The 12,193-nt window shown below is 39.8% G+C and overlaps 1 pseudogene; it reads left to right on the forward strand.

The window, feature by feature from the left end:
- The first annotated feature begins 7,552 nt into the window (after nt 1-7,552).
- On the forward strand, nt 7,553-7,715 carry LOC149469855 (U2 spliceosomal RNA; annotated as a pseudogene).
- The last annotated feature ends 4,478 nt before the right edge of the window (nt 7,716-12,193 follow it).

Here is a 12,193-nt window from a genome sequence, read left to right on the forward strand (position 1 = left end):
ACATAACTTACAAAATTCCTGCTAAATCTAAAAGATAAATCTGTACTGAATTAATAAATAAAGTTCTGTGTGAAAATGAGGTTCTGTGGCCTGTACAGTCTGAACCAGTGTTTTTTCTTTTAAATGTGGCTACTGCTGTGTGCAGACAGCCTATGTTATGATATGGGGATGCATCAGGTGTATGAACACACAAAATAATCATTCCAAAGCCAGACAGAGAAAGTTTGCACAGACCAAAACAGAGTACACAGACAAGCACCAGAATGGGTATTGCCTGAAAGCTTGAATAATGTGTGTGAAAGAAGGCACATGGCTAACAAAAGTCCTAAAAGAGGGGGAAGGTAAAGATGTACTTCATAGGTATGGGCAGGATGGGCCTGTCACTCAATGAAGGACTGTAACACAGATGTATGGCCAACCCATGAGCAACTGCCAGACAGTTGGCCAGATGGTCTGCTGAAATGAAGGTCCTTTCAAACAAAGTATGTTTGCCTCACTTGGTAATTGGATATAAAGTTCAAAACATTAACTATTTAATCACAAAAGAATAACAAAATAAAAAGCCCCAAAGGTCCTTTGGCTACTTGAATGAGGTTTCGCATATTTTATTGGGTTTTATATTAGAGGTTATTATGCAATGAGCAAAGAGAGCCTCGGAGCCAAAGTAAAATTAATTTACTGCTAATGACAATGTGAGCTTGTCCTGTTCATAACATTCAATATTGTGATTAAAAATGTCCAGTTCTCATGGAAGTGATACAGAAAAGAGCAATGGCTAGTTAGCCAGATATCTCCTGAATCTTGAATATCTGATTAATAAATATCATCAAAACTTAAATGTACTTTTTGACATTATGGTTAGAAAGTATATAGCTTTAAAGTTGAACTTTGGTAATTTTTTGGGGTGGTGGGATATGGCATCAAACATGTTAGTTACATGTAATAGTATGTATCCCATGTCCTGGAGACTGCTGCTAACTGTACAAATCCTTCCTTTATGTCACCACTTTTGTAAATTACCTCTCAACTGCCTACCTCCCATCCCAAAAAGAGATGATGCAGCCTACTTCTCATCCTCCTTTTATCGAGCTTGGTGGAACAGCCATCAAAGGACAGACTGCATCTAGGAAAACATCTGTTGGATTTTAGAATGATGAGCTGACATTGGCTGAACTTTGCCTACATGTGTTTGGGGACATTACTGCCTAGGGCAGAACTTTTTTAGAAGATGCTCTTTAATTGTCACTTGCTTAGGACACTTTATAAAGATACCTACCTTTACCCTATGTATCACAAATAATTTCTCTCGAAGGTTGAATGCTTCACCGTTAACTTTAAAGGGCCCCACTACTGATAAACATTGTGATAGATTTACCAGTTAGCAAATGGTTAGCTAGGGTCTATTATATTACAGTTAAGCCCCTTTAGCTAGCTGCACCCCTCTGTCAAGATACAGTGGATATTCATATAAGCTATGGAAATGTTTTGTTATGACAGTAATGTTTCACTTGGGGAATAACTTTTTTGTATTTGTTTGGATGTTTCACTACTTACAAAGATACAACGCATCAATAGGGTGCTAAATTCTCCCTTTTCTCTCATCAACCTTTGCATGGGTTGGTAGTTGCAGCTCCTTATCTTTGCAACTGGGAACCCCTTTGTATAAAATATAGTTTAGTATAGGAAGTGTATTGAAGAGCTCTTGTTAATGTAGAGGGGTGAAGACCCCAATTGAAGCAGAAGGTTGAGCATTTTAACAATGACCTGAATTTATGCTTTACATCATAACATGCATTTTTTATATATTTTTTAGATGTGACTTTTGTGGGTGAGTCCAGGACAAATCAAATCTCCACATCTAACTTTTGTAGGAGCATTGAATTGTCATCCCCCATACAATTACAACAAATCCTGTAGGAAAATTCATTAGTACAATGGTTTGAATGATTTTATTTATTATAAATGAATCAGAACTTATTCAAACCAATAACTTATTGAACCCCTTGGCGCCGGCGCCTCCCAGCCATTTAAGGGGTTTGTGGCACCGGGAGATGGGGCAGGGTTTAGGGTCATGTGACCTCTGTGATTGGGTGTCACAGCAGTCACATGATTGCAGGGCGTAGGCTCTTGGCATATGTTTATTTACTTTTGGTACACTTTTGCGGTCATTCAGCATCAAGGCCCAGCCATCGAGAGTCAGCATATTTGCGTACTGTCGGCAGCAACAGGTTGAAATAGGTTGCAGGAAAGAGGTTTGCCTCTATGGCTGATTTTGAGATATAAAAAACATTACCTTTAGTAAATCAAGACAGATATTACTGATTATTGGAACATCCTCAAATTGTAGATAAACATTTTCTCATCTTGTTTGTAGATAAAAAGTTACGTAGTATTTTCAGAGGTGGGTGTCCGTCTTCAAGCACCACTCTAGGTTTAATTCTGTCTGCCAGTTATTGTTATACAAATAAAGGTTCTAAAACATGGTTATTGTTAACAGGGTACAAGAAGTGTGGTGCTGCTACTGATAAGTACATGCAAATACCTAATTTACTAAATCAGTGTTCATAGGAGATGTTTTTGCCATTTGTTTTATTAATTGTAACAAACATTTTGTTATGCATGTAATATAATGTACACATTGTTCCTTATAATATGTAAAATGTACAAATCATCCCCGTAGAGTGAGAATTGGAGAACACCATTGTGATGGTTGTAATCATGTAATCTAATGTACTTTTTAGTTAGTTCTTAGTTCCTAAATAAGTTTTGGTGTACAGTGTATGTATTTATTCTGGTCTCTAGACACTGATTAAATGAAAAATGATTACAATATTTTTGTAATTCTTTTAGAATATGTTTCTATTTAGCAATATGTTGTTAGGCTTTTTTAATTCTGTACGCTGTTGATGATTGTGCACTCCACCCCTTTCCTGGAAGTGGAGGTATATCTTGTATGTTGTTGCAATGTTAGAGTCAGATTTGATTAAGTCATCTTACAGCTGAAACAAATTAGCACACTTTTGCTTATTTCTGCTTTTTGCCCAAACACCAAAGTATTGGAACTTGTGCTGCGTGCAGGACTATTTGCAGTATTAAAGTAAGGGTCCTTTCACACGAGTATTCCGTTTTTTTTTTTCATCTGTTCAGTCACATTTTTTCAAAGAAAAAACGGGTGAGTTTATATTGTTTTTTTCATCCGTTTACATCTGTTTTTTCATCCGTTTTTCATCCATTTACATCCGTTTTGGTCTGTTAATTCCCCATTCACATCAAGCCCGACTTTGAAATCATGCATCTTTGCAGTGGCACGATTTCAAAGTCGGATGACATGCCGATTTCAGGTGCGCTTTGCAAGACATCTGAAGTCAATTCACAAAAGGAAATAAATAATTAAATGCATGCGGTAATTAAGTAGTGGTCCAGGCATGCGGTATGTACTGTCAATACAGTCATGGGTTGTTAAGGAATGGGTGGCCGCCGAGTCCCTAACAGCCTATAAGTCATCAGCTGCCACTGGGGTTCCCCACTGAAAAAAAAAATTGCTGGCAATTAAAAAATTATTTAAAAAATGGCGTGGGGTCCCCCCTCCATCCATACCAAGCCCTTCAGATCTGGTCTGGATTTTGAGGGGAACCCACACGCCAAAATTTTTTTAAAATGGCATGGGGTCCCCACCAAAATCCATACCAGACCGTTATCCAAACATGCAGCCCGGCAGGTCAGGAAAGGGGGGGGGGTGAGTGAACCATACCAGGCCACATGCCCTCAACATGGGGGGGTGCTTTGGGGCATGGAGGCTTCCCCCCCATAGCACCTTGTCCCCATGTTGATAGGGACAAGGGCCTCTTCCCCAAAACCCTGGGCTGTGATTGTGGGGGTCTGATGGCAGGGGGCTTATCGTAATATGGCCCCCAGATCCCGGCCCCCCATGTGAATGAGTATCGGGTATATGTTACCGCTACCCATTCACAAAAAAAAACTGTAGTGTGAAAAAAGACAGGGGACAGTCTTTGACAAGTCCTTTATTAAAAGAAGGCCTGCCGCCGCTGCCACCCGAAAAAAGAATAAAAGTGTGACATTATTTACCTAGCATGCCCCAGCTGAGGATGTCACACGAGGGTGGGGGTCCCCGGGATGTCACCGGGTGGTCCTTCCCCTTACATGTTTAAGAACTGTCAAGCCAGCGGAGCAGTCAGATGGCCGGGAGCTAGCGTCGGGAGTAGAGCCTTTTTTTTTCTCTTTTCGGGGCAGCGGGCATTGTGATTGACGTTGGATGTACTTTAGGGGACATTCTTTTATTTTCCTTTTTTAATAAAGGACTTGCCAAAGACTGTCTCCTGTCTTTTTCACACTACACTTTTTTTTGTGAATGGGTAGTGATACCATGTACCCCATACTCATTCACATGGGGGGGCGGGATCTGGGGGCCCCCTTGCTAAAGGGAGCTTCCAGATTCCGATAAGTCCCCTGCCCACAGATGCCCCCTGCCCACAGCCCCCATGTTGAGGGCATGTGGCCTGGTATGGTTCAGGAGGGTGGGGACACTCGCTTTACCCCCCCCCCCCATTCCTGACCTGCCGGGCTGCATGCAATCCGTTCACATCCGTTGACATATGTTTTTCATCCATTCCAGTTTTTTTTTTAGGGAGAAAAATAGGGTTTTCTTCCGTTCAAAAAAAGTATGTTAACAGATGCGGACATTACCGGATATAAATGGATGATCATCTGTTTACATCTGCTAGTCCATAGAAATACATGGATGTCTGTTTTTCATCCATAAACGGATGGATGAAAAATGGACATATGGAACGCCCATGTGAAAGAGGCCTAATAGTGTCTTAAATATTATGAGTGCCCTCACCACCTTAAATTAGTTGTTGAATCACCAGTTCATAATTCTCAAGGAACAGGATATTGCAAACATCATAATTTAATGTCTGACAATAGCCACATTTTAAGTCCAATTTAATGAACAATGTTACTCCTTTCACCTCTTACAGAATATAATCAATAGTAAGAATCTCATGCCTTGCCATGGTAAATGCTTAGCCAGTACATCTCATGTCATAGGTACACCCTTTGTTGAATTCATCCCTTGGTTCAGTAAATATCACGTTCCTACAATACAGCAAGTTTTGTTCTTTCAACTTATGTAAATAACTTATGTAAGCCAAAATTTTTTATGAAGTAGGGGATGCCTAAACCCTTGTTTTTTGCCATCTACTAGGTGCTGTCCCACAAAACAGTTGGAATGGAGAGCAAATCCCCTCCTGGACAGTTGTGAAAGAATCCCCATCGGAAGATTTCCTCTGTATGATTGAGCTGGAGACAACTCAATATTTTGGATTTTTCTTACTAGATAATGGTCACCAGGAAAGAGAGAATGAATCTCCCCACTGGGGACGCAGACAGCAGTACAAACCTGATAAACCCTATGCATTCTACCCAAAATAAAATAAGTTTTGGTTTTATATGCACTTTAAGGATAGAATAGAACAGCATAATGGTCTCTTTGGTGTCTGTACAGTGTTCAGCATTACATATCCCTAATTATGTCACTGTATTGGAGACAAGAAAAGAGTAAATTTTGCTATAACTACAAACATTTCAGCTCATAGGGGAGATTTATGACCTTTTGTTTGAATAAACATTATTTTTATTCTTTAGGTTACAGTGGGACACTAGAGCTCATGAGTAAATCTGCTTATTTGTGTTGCACAAATCAAGATGTCAGGAAATACTGTGAAGTCTGTTATCAACAGGGGCGGACTGACCATTTGGAAACTCAGGCACTGCCCGAGGGCCCAGGGTCTGTAGGGGTCCCCATGAGATGCCCCTGGTACCTTTTTCATAGGCTTTTTTGAGTTTGGGCAAGCACACAGGGGCCCCATGATCCCCTATTGCCTGGGGGCCCCATGAGTTGTCAGTCCACCACTGGTTACCAAGCAAGGTTGTTTGCTCAAGAGGGGCAAATGTAAGAATAAATTCATATATACAGTAACTCCCATATCCACTTATGAATTATCCTCTGCTAATTGTGGCTTGTGATTCATATAATTCTTTGCTATGCAATCTTCCTCACACAGCAGTGTAGGAAAAAAAGGATGTGGTCAGCTCAACTAAAAGGTTATGTGGTTATAAGCATGTTAGCCTGTGTTTTAACAAGACCAGATAGATGGTCGTGTATGATAAAAGAAGAAGAAATTGCATTAACTGATGTAGACTGTTGGTTTTCAATATTCAAATCTTAGGATCACAAAATTCAAAACTCCTTGCAATCTCTTGCAAATTGCTAAATGTTAGATTAGATCCTCTTAGCGGTATTTTACAAAGTTGAGAGATATATTTCTTAATAACTGTTTTTTTATGTTAATTGTGCTTTTACCAACTACTCGCAAGACTTATCTTTCATCCTGTGTGCTGAAAAAGAAATAGCATTTTGTCACCTGGAAGGATTGTAGCAGGAAAGCACACACGCACTCCATCGTGAAGATGCAGCCCCTTCTAAAAAATGTTCACAACAGTATTGTCCTTAGCACATCCATTATGTACTCTGTGGTGCCCATGCCCTGGTAGAGACATTCTTTTGTCATCTTTGTCCCCACCACACAATGAGGTTGATTTAATAAAACTGGAGAGGGCAAGATCTGGTGCAGCTCTGCATAGAAACAAACCAACTTCCAGCTTTTTTTGTCAAAGCTTAATTGAACAAGCTGAAGTTAGAAGATGATTGGCTGCCATGCACAGCTGAACCAGATTTTGCCAGTTTTAGTAAATCAATCCCATCGTGCCTTCAGCAGTATCCACGGCACTAAACACTCTGCACTCTCCTGTGTTGTATCTCTTTCTCTATGGTCTTCTCTAGTTTATTTTACAGTAATTGCAGCACCATTTAAACAATACTATTCTTTCTTCCTCGTCGCATCAACCTTTCTTTCAGGTCTTACCCCACTATCCACACTAAAGTGTACTGATGTCTGAGTCTGTATACACCACAATCCACTCTCTTTCCACAATACCATTTGCTGGAATCAGTACTACACATGACTTTCCAAGCCTTTGTGTTTTGTATGGTACCCACTTGCTGTTGCCTTCTTGCTGCTTTAATATTGCAGTGTTTCTGACATTCTGACTCTTAATTCTCCCCAAGATTATTCTTTCTGTAGTACATTTCCTAGGAGCACTGGCCCATGTCATTTGGCTGAACAAAGTGGAGACAAACACCCAAGCAGATAATACAGTAAATGTCAAAAGACATTTAATAAATATGCAGAAATTCTCTATGTGTCAAGCCCCACTTTTATTAGAATATGTCCCTTTTTGCTAAGCCTCACTCTATTGTCAGGGATGTGTCAAAGCTGGAAAAACACTTTGCACTTCAGTTGTTACTAACCTAGGAGGGAGAAATGGCATTTCACACATAATCCCCCCAATTACAGACCACGATCAGCTTCACCACTGCCTCCTCTCTCTTCACCCTCTGGTCCATGAACAATTGCCCTTGTACATCCTGTTCTGGAGTAATACAGCCACAAGCTGGTTCTATGTGGTGTTTGCTTCTCGGCCTTTTGGCTAAGATCAAGTGTAATATCTGTTTGTATCAATGTCTAGTAGGGGTGTTTCATCATCTTTCTGGCCATTAGGTAAGAATGGCTGGCTGTAGAGTATCTCTGCTGGCATGATGGGGCTCTGAAGGTTTGTGCTGTAGGACACACACTGGGTAGGGTGAGGCATGGGAGTAATTTCATGGTGACAAACTGGAGGAGCCCAGTGCTTCCTGATTTGAATGGTGCTACCTGTTGTAGTCATGGGCTGGGAAACTCACAATGTCAGTTCCCCTGGGAGCTGGGCACCCAAGGGGTGCTCTAAGTATCACTTGGACATGGAAAACCCGCAATAAGAATGAGAACATGGCCACGTCACCTTTTGCATTTTCTGCACAGCATCTCTTGGACTAGGCCTTTTTGCTAAGTTTGTGGCAATTTTTTTTACCACCCTCTTGGGCCTACTCTGAAGTCTAGGGGAGGCTGGGAATGGCCTTTAGGTTCCATCCTTCCCTGAACTGGGGGGGTCTCTCTTAGGAAGGGCCCCTCACCTAGTACTCAGTGGTCAGCTTCATCTGACCACAAGGAGAGGGGTCTGCCTGGCCTTTTGGCTGGGTGGAACACGAGTGTGCCTTGTCCTTGTCAGGAGCCTTGTGCCCGGGGGGGGGGGGGAGGTCAGGGTAAGATCCTACTTCTTCAGGAGAGGAACTAGAGACACACCCTTAAGTGCACTTTTTTGTGTGTGTTTTTCCGATGCACCTTTTTCTTTACTTAGGTGTTTTGTTTTTGCGCACCACTGCAGATTAAAAAAAATTCAACCACAGGCTTATTCTCTGACCTTTTCACTCCTCAGTAATATTTAGTTCTTCATTTTTCAGCTCTCTGCCTGGGTATGACTAGCTCCCACTCTACCCGCACCTCCATCACACAATCACCTCCCAATAATCTTTTATCAGATAATGCTCAGCACACACTATCCCCTGTCCATGTTCATTTTCACCCTGTTTCCTTGCCGTTCCCCAAGTCCATACTTTTTTCCAATATCACTCTTTAACTTTTGTGAAATTCACATTGTACATTTATGGTTATCTACTCATTTGCCTCTTTTCTACCTGCTGCCACAATCAGTTTTCCTCCTTTTCTACAGCCCCCCTGGTCCCAAACTAGTTGCCATTCTGCCTCCTCTATCACTCCATGGCAGTTCTTTCCTAAAAATCCATGAACATGTCCAGCTTTGCCTTATCTCCCCTCCATGCTTCTTTTGCCCTCTAACTCCACAATCAGTTTACAGTCTGTGTTTGAGTGAGACAGAATACTGGAAATCACAAGTTTTAGTTGGATTCTAGTGAGATGATGTACATGACTAAGTAATGTATTGCCAGCTAAAACTTTGCCTGAAAGAGACAAAAACCATTCTTATTAAATTGCCCATTCATGAACCAACATACATTTATTAGCATAAGCTAAACAGTGCCATATCTTATGTAGTAGTGCAAATACTTGCCTCACTGATGTAATAATAAAGGGCACATTATACATGTTATACAGCTATTTTGAAGTCCCAGTAAATTGCTAAAATACATTTTTCACTTAAGAAAATGCAATAGACAGCAGACAGTTAAGGTGAATTTAAAAATAATAATGATACACATGTCTCCGTAAAAGGTTGAAAGCTGTGTTCGAAGGATGGTATGCTCTTCATCCCAGCATGCAAAAATTTCTAGAGTGGGGTTATAACCATAGCAAGCTGGCAACACTTGCTATAAATTATTAAACAGATAATTTATGGCATTCATTTACTTCTCAAACAACAGCATATGGCTCTCTAATGCTGCTTCAGATCCCAGCCTGTTCTAGTGGAGAAAATTCATCTAGTGAGCCTTTCAAGGAAGAAAAAAATGCATCTTAAGTGGGAATGGCTGGTGTGGATATAAACATTATATGTGTACAATAGGAACAGCAACAATATAACCCATCCTTCCAGGTCTGCAATTACTGACTGTGTTTTGCTCAATCAATACGATTGTACTGAATATTAGTTGCTCACTGTCACCTGTCTTAAATTTCTGGATATTATCAGTGATACAAGGGACTTTTTATTAAAAACTGCACTAACCTAACATTCACAGTGACAAGATACATGTTAACATGGTGTGCATAGCATGTTGCCAAACAGGATTAAATTGTGCATCTAAGGAAATAATGCAAAGGTTTTCTTGTAGGAAACAGGGCCATAAACAAAAGAGAACAAATCCAAAGTGTTTACCATGTGGTTTACTTTTTATAACAATAAGAAGAATAAATGAAAACCATTCAAAAAGTTAAACTAAATGCTTATTATGCATGAATAAAACAGCACAAAAATCATCTCCAACTCAATCAAGCTAGTCAGCACAGAATGCTGTCTTAAAGAATTAAAAACAGAGGATTCTGTTTCATACAGTAGCAAATATAAGGACCCACGCTGTGATGCCACAGCACCTTTGAAAAGTGTGGTTACAAACTCTAATTTATTTAAGCCCTTAGTGTGTCCCTCCCCAGTGCCAAGGTAGACTGAGCTTGCACATCTGCACATACAATACAGAATAAAGAATTGACAGCCTCTGGTCATTGGCCTTTGGCTTACCATGTTTTGTTCCAAGGACAACCAAAATGGAGGAACTGTTCAAGTAATTGAAATTGTGATTTAGTCAGAATCAGCATGTTAAAACAGATTGCTACCATAACCAAAATTCATTCTTTCATTTGCTAACTAAAGTAGTTTATAATGCACTAGAATTATGCCTCTGGTGCAAAACATTTTTTAATGAGTCAGTGCAAGAAAGAATGACCACAAATTTTGAAAAGTTTACATATAAATGGTTAAAGAAGCAATAAAAAGAGCTATTTTAAAAAAGGGGATTAAGAATTTAATCACAAATAAGGATTTTTAAGGGGCTCCAGTGATTACATTGGGAAAGGTATGCTTTTCCAGTGCAATCTGTAAGACTGATCTGTCATTTTGACAGCTTGTTTCTACACAGTACATGACATGACTGTATGTTGCAGAGGGAGGAGAGACTCCACAGCACAGCACTCAATATAGTTGTCTTTCTTGCCTTTGTCTTGGCTCAGCTCTACCTAACACCCCTCTTATAAGTTCTTCTCTTTTCCTGTTTCCCGTTCTTAACCTGTCATAAAATATTTTGATAATGTGCAAAAACCTCATGTGAGATTACTTTTGCTTGTGATCATGGGGAAAATCATGGCCAATACAAGAAAAAAGTGGCTTTCTTTTCTCTGCTTTCCTAATGGTAAATCTGGCCCTTTTATTCTGTAAAATACTGTTAAGACCTTAATGTAATGACATTGAAAGAACAATGACTACAGCTAAATGCATATAATATTTAGATGAATAAAAATGCATATAACAGGTATTTCTATTCTGTTGCCTGAAGAAGCAATATAATTATATATCTCTAGAAGGAAATAAAATGTAAAATGTCACATTTCTTCATAAATTTAGACCAAAATGTATTCTGCTACTTGTCTTTGCTAAGAAAAATCCCAATACGTGTAAATTAATTGGTTTACATGAAAGTTATAAGTTATAATTGCAGTATGTGTACTGGAATTTTTTTTTTATACTAGTAATGGCAGTGATCAGCGACTTATAGCGGGACTGCGGCGGACATTCTGACACTGGGTGGAAACTGACTAACTGCCACTGACATCCCCAGTGACACTAATACAGTGATCAGTGCTACTAAAAAGCACTGACACTGTACTAATGATACTGGGCAGGAAGGGGTTAACATCTTAGATGATCAAACGGTTAAATGTGTGCTGTGTGTGTTTTACTGTGTGCTGTTTTACTTGGGAGGCTACTTGCACAGCAGAGAGATACAAAGCAGCATGTCCACGCTGACAGGAGAGAGAACTGTGTTGTTTACATACAGCACCCATGCACCCCCTACCCAGAAATGCGAGTCATGTATATATATGTGATTTTGCGCAGCCCTGCCGCCCTGTAGCAGTAATTCTGCTATAGGGTGGCACAAAAGTGGTTAAACTAAATAGAGGTCCCCATCTCTTTGTATCAGACATTTATGGCAATCTTAAAGTAGATCTTAAAGTAGAACTATAGGCACAAGTTTTTTCCCATTTTTCGAAGAGCAGGAAGGGTTAAAACCCCTGTCAATTTTTTTTTGCTGTCTTTGTCCTGTTGGTAAGATTTCCCTTTAGTTCCCAAAGCCAAAACAGGAAGTGAGAGGAAATCCCTGCAAATTAGGAGTATCTCTTAGGGAACCCCATGTCACCAGAACTAGTGTCCCCATTGGAAGATTTTTCCTATATTACTTCTTCTATACTTATGATTCTATTCTGAGGACAGCCCAAAATTTGGGATTTTCGTTTACTTTCACTTTCAATGAAATTGGTACACAAAACAAATAGAGAAGGTGAATCTCCCTAACAGCGGCACAAACAGCAATAAAACCTCACAGGAGTACTAATTCCTTTCCACTCTATCAAATAAATAAATAAATAAAAATAAAAAGTTTTGGCTTTAGTTGTATTTTAAAATTGATTGATGTGGGTTATTTTATACACCTTTATTGAATAACCCACATTCATGTAACAACATAGATGTTTTTTTCTTGCCCAAGCCT

The sequence above is a fragment of the Staurois parvus genome, unplaced genomic scaffold (assembly GCF_062004578.1).
Source record: "Staurois parvus isolate SC_StPar_1 unplaced genomic scaffold, SC_StPar_1.0 ptg000058l, whole genome shotgun sequence".
In the NCBI taxonomy this organism is placed as follows: domain Eukaryota; kingdom Metazoa; phylum Chordata; class Amphibia; order Anura; family Ranidae; genus Staurois; species Staurois parvus.